Genomic DNA, 17,380 nt, shown 5'->3' on the forward strand with positions numbered 1-17,380 from the left:
CATGCGGTCACATCTCTCCCTCTCTCCTGTTAGCTGTCTGATTCTGGAGCCTCATGTTTTTAAAAGCATATGATTAGTGTAAGCATTAGCTGGAGTCAGTTTACACCATTGTTCAATCCTTGTGAGAAAGAGCAAGTGTACACTTTGGTAGACGGGTGGAAAATGGGGATTCAGTCCCAAGTCCAGAGTGCGATCATGGAATCAGTCAGAGTTAAGAGTGCATCAGTCACATTTGACAGATTAAGGGTTAATCGCATTAGTCAAATTAAGGGTTTATCTCCCATCTCCTGGGCCTTTAAACCCATTACAAAGAGACAGAATAATCCCAGGTTCAAACGCTTTTGGATTAAAGAGTTGAATCTTAACAGTAAAAGTGCAAAGAGAGAGTCTTAAAATCAGACACTTTCACCAGCTTTTGATGGTCTGAGCCCGTATTCATAAAGCACCTCAGAGTAGGATTGCTGATGTAGGATCATGTCCCCCCCAATCTTATTCATTAGACTCTAAAAGGCTAAACTGGTCCTAGATCAACACTCCTGAGAAGCTTTATAAATAGGGGCCCTGGTCTGCAACAGGTCATTAAGTATCCAAAAGGTCTAAAAACCCAAAGCCCAATTCAGAACCAACAACTGTAGCGATGTATGCGAGACAAGGGCTCATTGTGCACATATATTCATTTAACATTTTAGTCATTTAGCAGACGCTCTTATCCAGAGCGACTTACAGTTAGTGAGTGCATACATTTTTATGTTTTCAATAAACATCGGAGACTAAACTTAGTTTACATGTCAATAATCTAAGCCAACCGAGTGTGTTTTGCCCCATAGTTTCGCACGCGTCGGTTTTGTTGCTAAACAATCAACCCTTCTATTGAGGTTACAAAACTGTTCAAAGAACCCAGAATGACATTTCACATCACATTCTAAAAGAGAAGCGAAGCAAGAGGCAAAATGTTATACCAATTTCTTTTAGACTTTATTATTCCATTTAAATGTATGCATCTCAAGTGGACAATTTACATAAAACCCATAGGCTCTCCGGAATTGTCTACAAATGGATGTACTCAGCCATGGTGGGAGCAGAGCAGGGGTACAAATTGGAAGACACCATTTAAGCTTCATGGGGGGGTTGGGGAGGGTGGTAAGAGGTGGATGGTTTCTGCCAGGCGCCGAACCCCGCCAGTATCATTCAGCCCAGTGCTTATTGTGCAGAATGGAATGCTGGGAAACGTAGAGGACTCAGTGCAGTGGACCTGGAGAGAGAGTGAGCGAGAGAAAGTGTGCAGGAACAGAAAAGAGGTAGAGAAATGTAGAGAGAATTCGTTTCAGTCATATTGGCTTAACATCTGCCTCCCTGGCTAGAGTAGATAGACTGGCTGGCCATTGGGTTGTTTACACCATAAGCCAGGTCCTGCACGCTTTTCAATTCACATTCCATGAGTGTGCCCCAATAGTCAGCTAAGCATTTCTTATGGCATTATAGAAAGTCCATTACTGGACAAAGAAAGGTTGGCTTTAGTAGTTAGGAGCCGTATCAGGACACAGCACCCCTGGAAGTGAACTTACATTTCCTGTGAGTATAGCTCCTCCTCTCCTCACGACGCCTCCGCTGCACTCTTCACACAGGCTGCAAACGCCTCCATCAGATCCTTACAGTCACCGCCCTCCTTCACACTGCAGAGAGAACACAACCACATGGTCAAGACCTCTGAGGGAGGGACCTTGGATCCTCTCCTCCAATGCTAGTATCAGTTTGACAGCCATGGAGCCAATAGAGATCTTTGAAGCATTTAGATAGGTCGGCCATCGAGCTCAGCACCAAATGATCCCTGTCAACTCAACTGAAGATGTTTAGGCATCACGCTGTCAAGCCGTTAGCCCTGAAGTGTCCTAGTCCTACCCTGACTGAACATCAGATATAGTATGAGCTTTTCTAAACAATGTTGCCATTCCTCATATTGACCCAAGTCAGACTTGTCATACAGACAGACACTGCCCTCACTAAAGGACTGGACTGGTTACATAGGTAGAGAGTGTTGGCAGACTGGTCACTAGAGAGGGGAGGGGGTGGGGTGTGTGTGTGTGTGTGTGGGGGGGGTTATTTCAGGAACTCGGCACCAAACAGCGGGCAGACACTGACACAACGCATTAGGGTGATGGGGCGAAAGGGAGCGAGGGAAGAGAGGAGGGCGGGGGTGGAGAGAGAGGGATGGGGATAAACCCATCTGTGAGGGAGGGCGGACATCAGGGAGAGCGAGTGATTGCGTGACAACGCAAAACGGATGACGAAAAGACCAGGTAGGAGGGCGAGAGTCAGAGACGGCAGGAGGGGATGGATTGACTGACATGACTGTCTGCAACCCCACACTACCTCACCATTCACCAGGGGACATTTCCGGGTGCAACCCCCTTGGCTCCATGCCCCACCCACCACCACCCCACATCCCCTTGTAGCTGGGCTGATCTCTATGATGTAACTCACAGCTGCTCTCTGCAGATTAAAAAAGGTTAATGCAGTCGGGGGGGGGGGGGGGGGGGGGGGGCAGAGATGACCCAACAGCAGCACAGAGGACCTGACCCTGAGGCTGTGTGACCAGATAATCCATCCACGATAAACATCCCCTGCTTTTACCACAGAGGGAAAGTGCTAAAAGAAATAGATATGACTGGACCAAACCTACTATAAGAAGCGGGGGGGGGGGGGGGCATAACCCAAAACAGGCAGCCATTTTAATAATCAAATGACTGAACTGTAATGGAGGAAGGTGGAGGGATAGATAGAAACACATTCATTCGGCCACTATAGGAGCGACACAGGGTCTGGATGCCCAGGGCCTCGTAAACCAACCGAACCAATTAGGCTTCGTTGTGTAATGCTGCCTGAACAGAACTCCCCTGTTTGTCCATCTTCAGCTCCACACAAACACGAATGGGGGAATCCTTTGTGAATTAACCAAGGGGATAACGTTGGGAGTTTGAATATACATCAAGAATATTAGTTTCAGGTTAACATTTTGGGATTGAGTGATCAACATGCAAGAGTCATCTGCCGCGGAGTGTTACCTCTGGGCGTCAGAGAGGTTGCAGAGGCAGCGAACTGACGACATCACCGTGATAGCTGTCACATAACATAAGGGGGGTGGGGGCCATCAGTCACGTAACGGCACCACCGCCACATTGGCATGGCAACGACCACTTTAGGGCGCATTTTAGGGTGCATCACAGAGCAAGTTAAAGAGGGTAGGATAGGGTGGCAAGGGTTTGTATGGGAGGAGGATGACTGGTGGAAACACTGCCTTTACAATCAGGAAATGAAGATGTCAATTATTTAGGGCTGTCGGTCGGCCACTAGTGGTACGCTCAGCGGGTTGTTTACCCGCAATTGCTAATAACCCACCCGCAACCGCCCGACTACATTTAATAAAGTGAAAATCTGAGGCCTGGTTTTTGCCCAATTAGGATATGTTTCTGCTTATAATATCCAACATTTTGGTAGGTTATTTGTTAGTCAACTTGTCTATAATTAGATATATTCACCTTCTCTTCTGTCATCATATGTTGCCCTAGAAGACTAAATAAATCCTTGCTCACCAAAATGTCATAAATCGATAGAATGAATGCTTCAATCTAGTTGACATTGGTAAAGTTCTGTCATCTCTGAATCTTTCGCAGAGCAAAGACGTTTAGGGACATGGGACAAAATGCAATTAAAAAAAAAGGGAAACAATGCAAAATCTCCAAATCACATCAGTTTGACTGGTTGTAAGGAAATATACTGAACAAAAATATAATAATGCAACAATTTCAACGATTTTACTGAGTTACAGTTCATATGAGGAAATCAGTCAATTGAAATAAATTCATTAGGCCCTAATCTATGGATTTCACATGACTGGGAATATAGATATGCATCTGTTGGTTACAGATACCTTTTTAAAAAATGGGCCTCACAATGGGCCTCAGGATCTCATTGCGGTATTTTTGTGCATTCTAATTGCCAATCAATAAAATGCAATTGTGTTCGTTGTCCGTAGCTTATGCCTGCCCATACCATAACCCCCACCGCCACCATGGGGCACTCTGTTCACAATGTTGATATCAGCAAACAGCTCGCCCACACGACGCCATACATATGGTCTGCGGTTGTGAGGCATCAATTCTCTGCCAACAGCTCTGATGGACATTCCTGCAGTCAGCATGCCAATTGCACGCTCCCTCAAAACTTGAGACATCTCTGGCATTGTGTTGTGTGACAAAATTGCACATTTTAGAGTGGCCTTTTATTGTCCCTAGCACAAGGTGCACCTGTGTAATGATCATGCTGTTTAATCAGCTTCTCGTGACCAACACCAACAATTTATATGTTGCGTTTATATTTTTGTTCAGTGAAAACAACCCAACATGTTTCTGATAAGCAGTCAGGATGCTCTCGATGGTGCAGCTGTAGAATTTTTTGAAGTTCTGAGGACCCATGCCAAATCTTTTCAGTCTCCTGAGGGGGAATAGCCTTTGTCGTGCCCTCTTCACGACTGTCTTGGTGTGTTTGGACCATGATAGTTCGTTGGTGATGTGGACACCAAGGAACTTGAAGCTCTCAACCTGTTCCACTACAGCCCCGTCGATGAGAATGGGGGCGTGCTCAGTCCTCTTTTTTTTCCTGTAGTCCACAATCATCTCCTTTGTCTTGGTCACGTTGAGGGAGAGGTTGTTATCCTGGCACCACACGGCCAGGTCTCTGACCTCCTCCCTATAGGCTGTCTCATCGTTGTCGGTGATCAGGCCTACCACTGTTGTGTCATCGGCAAACTTAATGATGGTGTTGGAGTCGTGCCTGGCCATGCAGTCATGGGTGAACAGGGAGTACAGGAGGGGACTGAGCACGCACCCCTGAGGGGCCCCCGTGTTGAGGATCAGTGTGTTGTTACCTACCCTTACCACCTGGGGGCGGCCCGTCAAGAAGTCCAGGATCCAGTTGCAGAGGAAGGTGTTTAGTCCCAGGATCCTTAGCTTAGTGATGAGCTTTGAGGGCACTATGGTGTTGAATGCTGAGCTGTAGACAATGAATAGCATTCTCACGTAGGTGTTCATAGAGATTGCACCATCTGTGGATCTGTTGGGGCGGTATGCAAATTGGAGTGGGTCTAGTGTTTCTGGGATGATGGCGTTGATGTGAGCCATGACCAGCCTTTCAAAGCACTTCATGGCTACAGACTTGAGTGCTACGGTTCGGTAGTTATTTAGGCAGGTTACCTTGGTGTTCTTGGTCACAGGGACTATGTTGGTCTGCTTGAAACATGTAGGTATTACAGACTCGGTCAGGGACAAGCTGAAAATGTCGGTGAAGACACTTGCCAGTTGGTCAGTGCATGCTCGGAGTACACGTCCTGGTAATCCGTCTGTAGTAGGATTCAATCTTAGTCCTGTATTGACATTTTGTCTGTGCCAGACCAGCACACTAGAGAAAAGAGAGTAGGGACATGGAGCCAATGTCATCCAGCTTGTGATCAGCGCCCAACATTTAAACATCTTTGAAGTTGGTTACTGGGCCTAAAAGCGACCTAAAGTCACTCGACTGTGAAGAGTTCAATGGCATTGGGATGCCTGTGAGTTAACAACTATGGAGGGAACTAAGGGAAGGCCTACAATGACAGGGATATCATTCTAGGACCAATACAAACATTGTCTGAGTTTCAAATGGCACCCTATTCCCTATATTGTGTGATCACTGGGCTCAGGTCAAAAGTAGTGCACTAAATAGGGAATAGTGTGTAATTTGAGACAGAACCATGGAGCAGGATGAGAAGAAAGATCAAAGCTATGATCAAAATAAAGAAAATAACTGCAAATGACTTGGTTGGTTTCCAGTTGGAGCCATGTTGTAGCTATGGGGTCTCGAATTGCAGGAACACTGCATTCCATCCAAGCAAACCTCACTTTCAGTCAAGCAGAGCAAGCACACGCATGTCTACATACACAGGGTCTGTGTGGAAGGCTTGGGTGTTGGCTTACAAGTTACACAGTTAGGGAAGACTACCAAAGTTACCACAGAACCACATTTCAAAGTACACAGCAGGACCCACACAGGTAGTAGACATCTGTAACATGTTGTTAATATTCATATTTAAAGAGGCAGTTAGTTATCAGAGTCATACATTGACATGTATAATCTATACGTCTCCATGTCCTGACTACGAGATACGCTACATACCGCGGGTAACAGGGGCATCTGTAAGGCACCTACAAAGCACACACAAATACCTTGTCACAGGTTCAAAGGTCAGTCAACGCAGGTTCTAGAATGTTAAGGCCGGGGTCGCAAACTGAGCTCAAAGTACTTTCCAGAGGAGTTGTTTGGCCCAATACCAAACTGACCCCAAGGCCTGTGTACTTGTGGATATCCAAGGATTAGACAGGTGTAATCAACATTAAATGTGTTTGAGTTTGAAGGCGTCAAGGTAACCCTTCAACTAATCCACGTCTTTCTATGTGACATGTCAGTGCAGGCCAAGCCAGCCAAGATGGCCGCAGTCAGCTGTGCATCATGTGAGGCCGTTTAAAAATATAACGTTTTCAGGTTAACAGTACAACCCTTGCCTGTAGGGTTAACAGTACAACCCTTGCCTGTAGGGTTAACAAAGTGTCCAAAACAGCACAGGGCCTTTGACAAATTTTGTCGGCAGTCAGTCACAGCAGTCAGCTGTGCATCATGTGAGGCCGTTTAAAAATATAACATTTTCAGGTTCCAAGGCAAGTCGTCAACATGATCATGATCTATGGCCATAGGACAGGACATGGTATCCTGGACATTTACACACCAACCCATGCATGACTATTTAAGATTCAAGAGTGGAGCTATAAATATATCGTCCTGGTATACATTACTCAGTCAGCCCTCTGGTACAGCTAGCTACGCTGCCTTCAGCAGGTCCACTGCCATCACGTGGACCATGTTACAGGATACAGTATCATTTGGGCCCGTCAATGACAAACCCCAAGGACCATGAGGTTAACAGTTGAACCCTGGCCTGTAGGTTAACAGTAGAACCCTGGCCTGTAGGTTAACAGTAGAACCCTGGCCTGTAGGATAACGGTAAAACCCTGGCCTGTAGGTTAACGGTAAAACCCTGGCCTGTAGGTTAACAGTAAGACCCTTGCCTGTACGTTAACAGTAAGACCCTGGCTTGTAGGTTAACAGTACAACCCTTGCCTGTAGGGTAAACAAAGTGTCCAAAACAGCACAGGGCCTTTGACAAATGTTCAAAGTTGATGTTATTTACTGTGGCATAGACCAAAGTGCTGTACATTGTACAAAAAAAAATAATTTAAAAAAAATCACAATAAGTCCCCTTGACCCAAGTGTTGAGAAAGCCTTCATCTAGTTTCTAATGCAACATGAACACATTATAAAAGTATAAATGCTGAGGTAAAGGGCACATGATGCACAGTGAACTATAATAAAGGCCTACAACGTGCTTCAACACTACACTCCATTCATAAAAGGTGCCATACCACAAACATAGGGAACTTCATTCAATGACATTCAATTCACCATGGCTCAAGACCGTTATAGGCCCACTGACAACCAGCAGCCAACCTAGGTCATTCCTACCATTGTCCTGCAACCTACCACCCCCTAAACCCTGCACCCTTATCTCATCACTCACACCCATTGGTCTGGACTTATCTGGCCTATACAGCATGGGACACTCCAGGGCCTATCCCTAGCCTAGCCTAGCTCCAAACCCTGCAACAACACATCAAAATACAACACCAAGGGTCAAAATCCATCTCGGTTTTGGTGAAATATCAATGTGAAGATTGACAGAGTTGAAAACCGCTGAGGGCTAGAGTAGACATTACATCAGCCATCGAACCGGGCTTTGACATTGCACTGTCATTGAGCCCTCATACACAACCCAACCATCCAGGTTTCCTGTGTCTACGCATTTCTAGAGATAAAACCCACAACAATCTCACTCTGCACTAATCTTGCAGAGGGAGGACGGAGTGAGGACAGAGGAGGGGGGGAACATTAAGGGTATCCATCTTGCATTTCATGGTATTTGAAGTGTCATTTTTAGTGAACACAGGTCGGGACAATGAATCAGTGAGTTAGCGACTTAGCGCTGGCTAATGCTCACTCAGCGCTGTTGACACAGCAAGGCCAGGGAAGCTGAGCGGAGACAGACATGGCGACATAACGAGGGGGGGTGGGGAGCGGGAGAGAACATGATGTAGGCAAATTCCCTGCCTTCAATCAGGCATGTGCAAGAGACCGCCGTGCTTTGACCCCAAGACCCCTACGTGCGTACCCCCCACTACACTACAATAGTACCCCCCCCCTAACCTGCCAAGACAGTTTAAATTCAGTTACATTTTGAAAATTGGAATTTGGATTCTTCCATCACCGTGCACTGCACTACTCAACTGCTCCACCATTTTATCATGGCGCAACACAAGGATGCCACACGACATCAACTCTATAGCCTACCTCCAAACCTCCAAACGACGGGGGAAAGGAATTCCACTAGCCGCTTCAAATAAACACAACTCAACACTGAAATCCACTTGGTGACACTGGGAACTTCCAAGTGGAAAGCACTAGAAGCACTGCGGCTTTGCCGTGTCCATCCAATCAGTTGGAAGCCATGGATGGGCATCCTGGAGACGTTGGTCCCGGTGGCAATGGCGGACACAGAGAAAACCACATCCATCCGTACAGACACTCACCATTTGTCCAGGTCTGCCTTGATGCTTGCACATGCGGCAGGGACAGGGGCCTCATCAGGAGCAGCGGTCTCGGAGTCCGACATGTCTGTAGAGTTGCTGTGTGTGTGTGTGTGTCTCCTCTGTACGCCTGTGGGTTGCGTGTGCCAGAGAGAGTGGAAGACAGTGAGAGGAGAGAGCAGAAGAGCGTGTTAGTGGGAGGGGCAAGTGAACACACATGAGGGGAGGGAGGGGAGAAAATGTGACAGGGCAGAACATGTGAAAATAACGGTCGGCTCAGTGACCAAGACAAAGTTCATAGGGAAAATAAATCAAGTGGAAAGATGTTGGAGCAGAGTGGCGAAGGGGTCAATAGACTAAAAATGACACTTCAAATACCATGAAATGCCAGATGGATACCCTTAATGTTCAGGTAGGCCTACAACTCATTCACCAACAATGTGGCAACCCATACCAACAACCGAATATTAAAGCAGCGGACGAAGCAAAAGTGACATTACTTTTGAGCGCACTTCGCCACAGATGCGCAAGTTTCGGGGCCCGTGCGCGCACACGAATATGGAGTGCTGAGCGCAGCAGTAGGAGAACATTTTTAAATCCATCAAAGCAAAACGATCCCCGCACGACCTATGGACGAGTGCCACCTACTGGCTTGTTCAATAAATGACGCACGCACTCACTGTAGTAATGCATAAAAAGGTCACCCCAAATAATGATGGCTAACGCATGCATCCGTTGGAAAGCAAAGCACGAGTCCTACAACTAGCCTATAGCTAAACTTAAAGCAATTTTTTAAAAACAGGAAGATTTTAAATACTATTCAGTAGTCCATACAGGAGTTTAAAAATCAAGCATGCTACGGAACATAATGGGCGCGTTTGAGTGGTAAGGCGAAAGCAACCGACTGTAGACATTACATTTACATTTTAGTCATTTAGCAAACGCTCTTATCCAGAGCGACCTACAGTTAGTGCATAATTTTTTTTTTTTTTTTTTTCCATACTGGCCCCCCGTGGGAATCGAACCCACAACCCTGGCGTTGCAAACGCCATGCTCTACCAACTGAGCTACATCGCTGCCGGCCATTCCCTCCCCTATCCTGGACGATGCTGGACCAATTGTGCACCGCCCCATGGGTCTCCCGGTCGCGGCCGGCTACGACAGAGCCTGGATTCTAGGAGTGAAGTCAGGGGGAGGTTGCATGTGCGACATCCGAAAGTCAGACACTAATGTGTTTTTCGAACAGCAAGGCTCAGATCAACATGACAGTTTTGCCATTGTATGTTTTTAAAAATCTTTATAATGTCGAAATAACCATGGCTCCAACCTCCATTTCACACACTCACAACCTGAATAAATATGCGTGTGCATTGTACAATCAATGACGGAGAGACTAAAATATCACATTAATTTGTATATAGGCTATCCACTGTATAGCCTACATGAAGTTGGTTCCTGTTTCAGTCATGTCTTTGGTCACATTTGCGTGGATCAAACAAACATCCTAATGATTGGTTGAAAATAGAGCCTCCCACAATGCAGACGATGGCTGCAGGACGAAGTTGGTGAAGAGCAAGCGCAGAAACGTGCAGTCAAATTTTCATGACCTTTATTCACAGGATTTCTGTTAAACTCATGCAGTCCAAATGTAGGCGCAAGAAGGAAATGTTTTAAAACCCCATAACGCAACACACTTAAAGGCGGTGACCAACGATGGTCCCCGACCTGACAAAAGTGATCCGCTCGAACGTGTCAATTAACTCCGCAAAGGCTGCAGTTTCAGTGATGCCCTTGCATGAACAGATCCATTGGATTCTCAAGGGCACGGACATACAAGTCGTTACCTTCAAAGGCTACCGGCAGAAGTCAGTGCCATAGGTTGATAAACAACAATACACTTTTTTATAGTACAGTAAAGAAACCAAACCATTATCTCTCCAACCATAAACGGTTACGAACACTTATTTAATACTACTTATTTAATACTACTCCAGACAGGCCAAAGTTGCGCAATAAATCCAGATGAGTAGCTTATATCAAAGTAGACTACACATAGGAGGCTACGGAAATTAATTTTAGTTCAAACTCGGTAGTAAACTTTGTTTGATACAACTGTGGCTCGAAGGCAATTAATTCAAACATGCTACTTAAATGTTACACTCTAAGGAGTGTAGAAACACAATTTTTGCACGGTGTGTGCAGATTCTGCTAAGCAAAAACCACAATCGTTTTAACAATACACAGGCTAATTGCATTGGCTCCATGTGGGCTACTACACAATTTGAAACGCATATTTAATACATTTGCTGTCAATCATTGGCATTTTGGCAGCTTCCATTGCGAGCGGTCACATCAAACAAAAGTCTAATCACAGGAATGTGGCACATTGATAAATGAATAGGCCCAGCGTGCACAGGTTACTTTTTGCAAACAGTCCATTTCACATCTTTTTTTAACCGAACATAGTCAGAAATGCGAAACATTCGAGACTCAAAAACGAAGAATGCCGAATAAATCTCGAGTCTAGGGCCTACTTATGCATATTTCAGTAAAACAGCTCAAAACCCAAACATTTCTCAACCGTTCATCCACGATATTTTACCTGATCCCCCGTAGTCAGTATTAACAAACGCTATCGGCTTTGTTTTATAGGCTGCCTGACCGCGACCCTTGCATCCCCCCAACAGACGAGCAACCAATTACAAGGGGTCTATGACTCGAGTCTGGTAAACGTAGTCTTTTGGACATAAGCCTACAGCCATATATACCTACTACTATACCATGTTCCGTACTGTGCATAATGCTTTATAAAAAAAGAGTGGACATTTAACGTCCAAACTCCCAATAAGTGAAGTTGCATGCAAAAAATACTGAATACTGAAGAGAAAACCTAACTACCGTGGTGAGATAGCCCACCAGTGTTCTTATACCCTCTTTGCCGACTCCCCCTTCACCCAACCACCTTCCCTCTGTCTCCCCTAGAGAAGCCTCGGATGTCATTAATAGCTCCTATAGATTCATATTCATGCGAAAACATCAGGAGAGGCTTAACTCTAGATCTAATTAAATTACCATTAAATGCCACCCAATTACTTTGTCCTGCAGTGGGACTGGATTTGACTGGAATGAACTGGAACTTCAGTTAAATGCATAACAGGAACAGGAAAACAAATGTACAAAAAAGCAGTAGGCTTACACTACACATTGCAGCAGTACACGTGCCAGACCCTCTTGACATGAGAGTTACATGTACATAGCCTATGTTTGAATCACTGTAGCCTAAGCTTTTACAAAACATACAAAAACTTGGTAGAAGTTAGCACATGGCTGTTAAAGTGTATGCCCAGGGCATCTTTTCTTTTGCATCTGTAAGCTATAGCTGTTCTATCTCATGTTTCCCTATAATGAACTTCATCTGTACATCCAAAGCCTTCTGCAACCCATAATGAGCAACATAGCAAGAACATTATATAGGCCAGAGACAAAGAGATCATTGTGGCACACAATAAAAGTATCCATCGTGACAAAACTGACCCCAGAACAGCTTTAATCCCAATATAAAGTATTAAATCCTACCTATCAGTGCAGATGTCTGATTTTAGTCTTGTGTGACAGCGAGTGTATTGAGGAATCACTATGCTTAGGCCTCCAAAAACGTTCAAAGGTTTCCTAAAGTTCTAGTGAATGTGATCGTATGGACAGAGGGGGCGTGTTGCGTTTGAGAATGTGTGTGTGTCTGTGTCTCTGTGTGTGTGTGTGTACTACAGTAACGTATAGAGTGCCATAGAGGCCCTGGGGGTGGTACTGGAATTTCCTTTACACAAACTTAGCAGAGCCAACCCCTTTCACTGGAGAGAGAGGGGGAGAGCAGAGGAGGGAGAAGGACAAAGAGAATATGCACAGAGAGAGAGTGGCTCTGCCAACCATTTTAAGTAAGAGAGAGTTGGGGGAAATTAGTGAAAAAAAGCCTAGTAAAACGAGAGAGAGGCCCCATTCATCCCTCCCTCCCTCCCTCCCTCCCTCCCTCCCTCATATTTGTGGTTTCATCACTGGTTTGCACAAGACCAGGTAGGCCAACTCTTCCTCAGGCACCCACAGAGATCACATCTATCTGAGTCTATCATCCATAGCCACACCCCTGGACTGAACCCACATGCCCATTCCTCTACTGCACATCACATCAAGCCAGCACAGCACAAATACAGCCACAACTACAATTATTGTTTTAGTAACAGTAAGCAGTGGAACATTGAGAGAAAGAAAAAAGCAGGAGAGAGACAGAAAGAGAGATTTGGAGGAGTTTTGTATTTTGTGTTACAGCAGTTGGTAAGGTTTGTTAAGGAGAGAGAGAAAGAGAGAGAGAGAAAAGTTTGGGAGTAGTTCTGTGTTCAAGTAGGGGTTGGTAAGGAAAGGGTTGGTAAGGAAAGGGTTGGTAAGGAGAGAGAGCCAGTTGGAGTTGGCCCCGTGTAGCTCAGTTGGTAGAGCATGCCGCTTGCAACGCCAGGGTTGTGGGTTCGTTTCCTACGGGGGGGCCAGTATGAAAAAATGAATGCACTCACTAACTATAAGTCGCTCTGGATAAGAGCGTCTGTTAAATGACTAAAATGTAAAATGAGTTGCTAGACTCCAGGAGCACCTCTAAGGGGAAGGAAGTTCCATTTAAAGTCAGATGTATAGGTCATACGAAGGGGGAGAGGAGGAGTGTTTCAAGTGTGTGTGTCGTGTGTGTAATAAGAAACAGCCACAGTGAAAGGAGGACGTAGGGGGAGGGTGTCAGCCAGAAGAAGAGGCCCATGGGTAATCTATAGGGTCAAAGTCCATGCGGTGAGACCGGTTGTTCCACACATGTTATATTTGTGTACTGAAAACCCATATATAGGGCCTTGTATTTATCCCATAAACACCACCCTGGAGAGCAACATGTAAATGATACACTGAACAGTCTACTCTAAACGCACGTAGACGCCTGCACGCACGCACACACACACACACACACACACACACGGAATAAAGTCACATGCTTATACAGGGCACACACATAAACATACTTAGCTAGCATACATTAATTATCATGCAAAACACTCACACGCATGCACACACACTGGTCTATATTCATAAGAAGCAATGCTCTGGCTTGACGGCTTTCTATGAGTTCTCATTTATTCACCAATAAAGGCAGTGTTATGGTTACCCTGGGAGACCAGAGAGCATTTCTTGAGGACACAGGAGCCCTTCAGTGAAGTGTAGCCCTAATACCAAACACATGAATTCTAGCCTGGGTCTCTCTCTGTCTGGAGAGAAGAGCAGCCTCTGCTGGCTCAACAAGGTGTAACAAACAGTCCTGCACAACTCAAGCCCAGTCCATGCATAGGGTCACATTCGGACTTATTTTATATGGGAAAGAGACAAAGAGAAATATAATTTTTGCCAGTAGGTCATATTCGAAACACACACAGTATATGTGTGTGCTAAAGGCAGCAGCCCTAACCACTAGACCACCCCAGGCCACATGTAAATCATGTACTGAAGATCATGTATTGATGTCAATGAGTGATTGGGATGAAAATTCTAGACACATGCAAGGACCTTCAGTTAGGATTCGTCCCTGGGCTTAGAGCACTGATACACATAGGTGGTGGTAGGTGGTGTATGGTTTCAGTTACAGTCCCAGCTAGCACATTTGGTTCCTTGGATGTTGTGGGAACATTTGTTTTTGGTTTCACATTGGTTCTGGGAACGAAGCCATACATTTCCTGACCGTTAAAACAAGACGTTTCTTAAATGATCTGTTTTGGGAACATTCATTTTTAAGTTGCAGGGAGGTTCTGAGAATGTTTTTCTATGGTTCTCTAAATGTTTTCCTGGAAGGTTTTATTTAAGGCCCACCTCAGAGGAAGTTGCCACACCTATTTCGAGTAATTCCTGTCCTAGAGCGAAAATTCTCATTTAGATTCCACTTCGAAGACTGACGCATATTCAGGAATTGGGGGTGGGAACGTTGTGGTGATTTCCACATGTAGCTGAGAAATAACAGCAAATAGGACACTGACTGACAGCTGTCAGTGTAACTCGCTAGCATGCTAATGAAAGTTATGTGGGCACCATTTCAGTCAAGTCAGGCATACTGAACATTCTTATTTCAGAAAAAAACTACCAGCCTACTTGTCAAGAGATGAGTCTCAGCTAAACTGAGCCTATACTAGCTGTTGACATGTTGAGGGTTGACGTTTATCTGACTCTTGCCGTTTGATAATTCCAGTGAAACCGCGTAGGATTCCAGACGTCATTAATATTTGGACATGCACACGGACATGATCAAATAGCTATATTCTTTGTTCTCGCTGTTATCATTTCAGGAAGCAAGCTAGCTATATATCAATGCATTATTTAAATTGCGGTCACGAACTCAACATAGAAATATAAAGAATGTAAGCTCCGGTAATATGGATAGTCTAACTATTCAATGGTTTGGAGCGTGTATTGAAGCAATGGGCGAGTTCATTTTGCATGGCCCGGTGCCCCTTCTAGGTGGATTATTCTCTTTGGGCTCACCGGGCCATGCTAAAAAAATGCCGGGCCATACTAAAAAAATGCGACCAAGTGTAGGGTCGTTACTAGTTAACACAGCCACATATTCATAAACCCTGTCTATTTCTACATTTTATCTTCTTTAAACCTAACTCTTACCTTAACTGCTAATCTTAGCCTAACCCTAACCTTAAATTAAGACAAAAAGCGTATTTTTGTTTTCATGAATGTGTACGATATAGTCAGTTCTGACTTTGTGGCTGTTTTATCTAGTGCAGACTCAAGTGTAGGCTACAGAGAAAAGCTGTATGGCTCTCAGACAACTCGCGAATAGGAAGAACTTTGCAGCAGGTGTTTCTTATTAATAAACATGCTGGTGGGTGGTAACATTTTAATAAAACCCAGCCCTGAAACGAAACGTAGGCTGAAAAGAATTTGCACGTCATCTCACAGGAAAAGACACATAAGACTCACGGAAACATCCGAAGTCACACATCCGGATTTGGCACTTCAAGCACAAATATATCATACTTTGAATAAAACGATAACTTATTGACTTACATCGTTGTGCAACATCATGGTTAAGCTCTGGCCATCGTCTTTCAGCTCGAAAAAATTGGATTCTACTGGTGTGGGCGTTCAATGTTCTGAGAACATAAATTATAGGTTATTTGAAGGTAACTACAGTGCCTTCAGAAAATATTCACACCCCTTGACTTTTTCCACATTTTGTTGTGTTACAGCCTGAATTTAAAATGGATTAAATTGAGATTTTGTGTCACTGGCCTATACACAATACCCCATAATGTCCAATTAATTAAAAATGAAAAGCTGAAATGTCTTGAGTCAATAAGTATTCAACCCCTTTGTTATGGCAAGCCTAAATAAGTTCAGGAGTAAACATGTGCCTAACAAGTCACATAATAAGTTGCATGGACTCTGTGCACAATAATAGTGATTAACTTGATTTTTTTATGACTACCTCATCTCTGTACCCCACTCATGCAATTATCTGTAAGGTCCCTCAGTCAAGCAGTGAATTTTGAACACAGATTCAACCACAAAGACCAGGGAGGTTTTACAATGCGTCGCAAAGGTCACCTATTGGTAGATGGGTAAAAAAAAGCAGACATTGAATAACCATTTGAGCATGGTGAAGTTATTAATTACACTTTGGATGGTGTTTCAATACACTGTCACTATAAAGACACAGGCGTCCTTCCGAACTCAGTTGCCAGAGGAAGGAAACCGCTATGGGATTTCACAATAGTGATTTTAAAACAGTTACAAAGTTTAATGGCTGTGATAGCGTTTTGTTTGGGGCAAATCCAACACAACACATCACTGAGTACCATTTCATATTTTTAAGCATGGTGGTGGCTGCATCATGTTATGGGTATGCTTGTCATCGGCAAAGACTAGGGAGTTTGTTACGATAAAAATAAACAGAATAGAGCTAAGCACAGGCAAAATCCTAGAGGAAAACCTGGTTCAGCCTGCTATCCAACAGACACTGGGAGACAAATTCTCCTTTCAGCAGGACAATAACCTAAAACACAAGGCCGAATATACACTGGAGTTGCTTACCAAAACGACATTGAATGTTCGAGTGGCCAAGTTACAGTTTTGGCTTAAATCGGCTTGAAAATCTATGGCAAGACTTGAACATGGCTGTCTAGAAATGATCAACAACCAATTTGACAGAGCTTGAAGAATGTAAAAAATAATAATGTGCAAATAATGTGCAATCCTGGAGTGCAAAGCTCTTAGAGACTTACCCAGAAAGACTCACAGCTGTAATCACTGCCAAAGGTGATTCTAACATGTATTGACTCAGGGGTGTGAATACTTATGTAAATGAGATATTTCTGTATTTCATTTTCAATAAATTAGCAAAAATGTCTAGAAACATTCTTTCACTTTGTCATTATGGGGTATTGTGTTTTTTAATCCATTTTGAATTCAGGCTGTAACACAACAAAATGTGGAATAAGTCAAGGGGTATGAATACTTTCTGAAGGCACTGTAAATAACTTTCTGAGAACATGTTTCAATAAGACTTTTAATAACACTTCTAGCATAGTTTTACTGTTTTGAACTCCAAGCACAGATAAGACACATGGAAA

General features: G+C 44.2%; 1 long non-coding RNA gene across 1 annotated transcript; it reads right to left on the reverse strand.

The window, feature by feature from the left end:
• Positions 1-951: 951 nt before the first annotated feature.
• LOC311103787 lies at positions 952-15,834 on the reverse strand. The gene is made up of 4 exons (XR_014610119.1): positions 15,816-15,834; positions 8,730-8,856; positions 1,566-1,673; positions 952-1,252 (listed from the first exon to the last, which is right to left on the reverse strand). It is a non-coding gene; the product is annotated as an uncharacterized lncRNA (long non-coding RNA).
• Positions 15,835-17,380: the final 1,546 nt, after the last annotated feature.

The sequence above is a fragment of the Coregonus lavaretus genome, assembly GCF_964263955.1.
Source record: "Coregonus lavaretus genome assembly, chromosome: 28".
NCBI classification, from domain to species: domain Eukaryota; kingdom Metazoa; phylum Chordata; class Actinopteri; order Salmoniformes; family Salmonidae; genus Coregonus; species Coregonus lavaretus.